Source organism: Egretta garzetta, unplaced genomic scaffold (genome assembly GCF_000687185.1).
Source record: "Egretta garzetta isolate BGI_Z169 unplaced genomic scaffold, ASM68718v1 scaffold59, whole genome shotgun sequence".
Classification (NCBI taxonomy): domain Eukaryota; kingdom Metazoa; phylum Chordata; class Aves; order Pelecaniformes; family Ardeidae; genus Egretta; species Egretta garzetta.
The window spans coordinates 1,167,666-1,168,416 of NW_009267230.1; positions in this window are offsets into that span (position 1 = coordinate 1,167,666).

Below are 751 nucleotides of genomic sequence, written 5' to 3' on the forward strand. Positions count from 1 at the left end.
TCCGAGGCCCCCTGAGCCCCTCTGCAGACACACGCATCTCTGCACACATGCACACACATCCTCTCCTCCGAGGGGTGGTGGGTCTGCACGGAGCCAGCCAGACCCTGCCCCATGGAGGGCACCAGGGCTGGCATGGCTGGGATGTGGGGTCCTCCCTGCAGCAGCATCTCAGAGGCAGGAACAGAACAGGGGGCTGGGCAGAGCACCCCTCCCCCCTAGCCAGGAGAGGACCCGCTGTATCCCGCCTGGCCAACGGGCAGGGCAGCCCTGCAGGTGTCCCCACTGCCCAGGCCCCTCTGCTTTAACCTTCAGTGCTAATCCCAGGCCCAGCTGGAACCCCATCCCAGGAGGGTGTCGGGGCGCTGAGTGACCATCTCTACCAGGCTGGTGTGCAGCAGCTGGGGATGCGCATGGAGCAGATATCCCACCTTCAGAAATGCTGGTTTAGGGCTGTGCCCTCCTCTCCAGCCCAGCATCCTCCCTGCTGCCCCATCACTTCCCTCGCGCCTTCCATGAGCCCCGAGCCCCGCTGCAGCCCTGGTGACATCCAGTCCTGGGGACCAGAAGAACCGAACCCCCTGGTGCTGCATTGCACCAGGCGCCCAGGGCTGCACATCACCAGGAGCCACTGTGCCCCTGCTGCACCGCGGCGTGGGGAGGGCAGCCTGTCTGCAACACCGACCGGCAGGCAATGGGTTAAAGAGGTCACAGGTAGCCTGTGGCCGGGGCTGGGGGTCCGGGGAAGACCCTG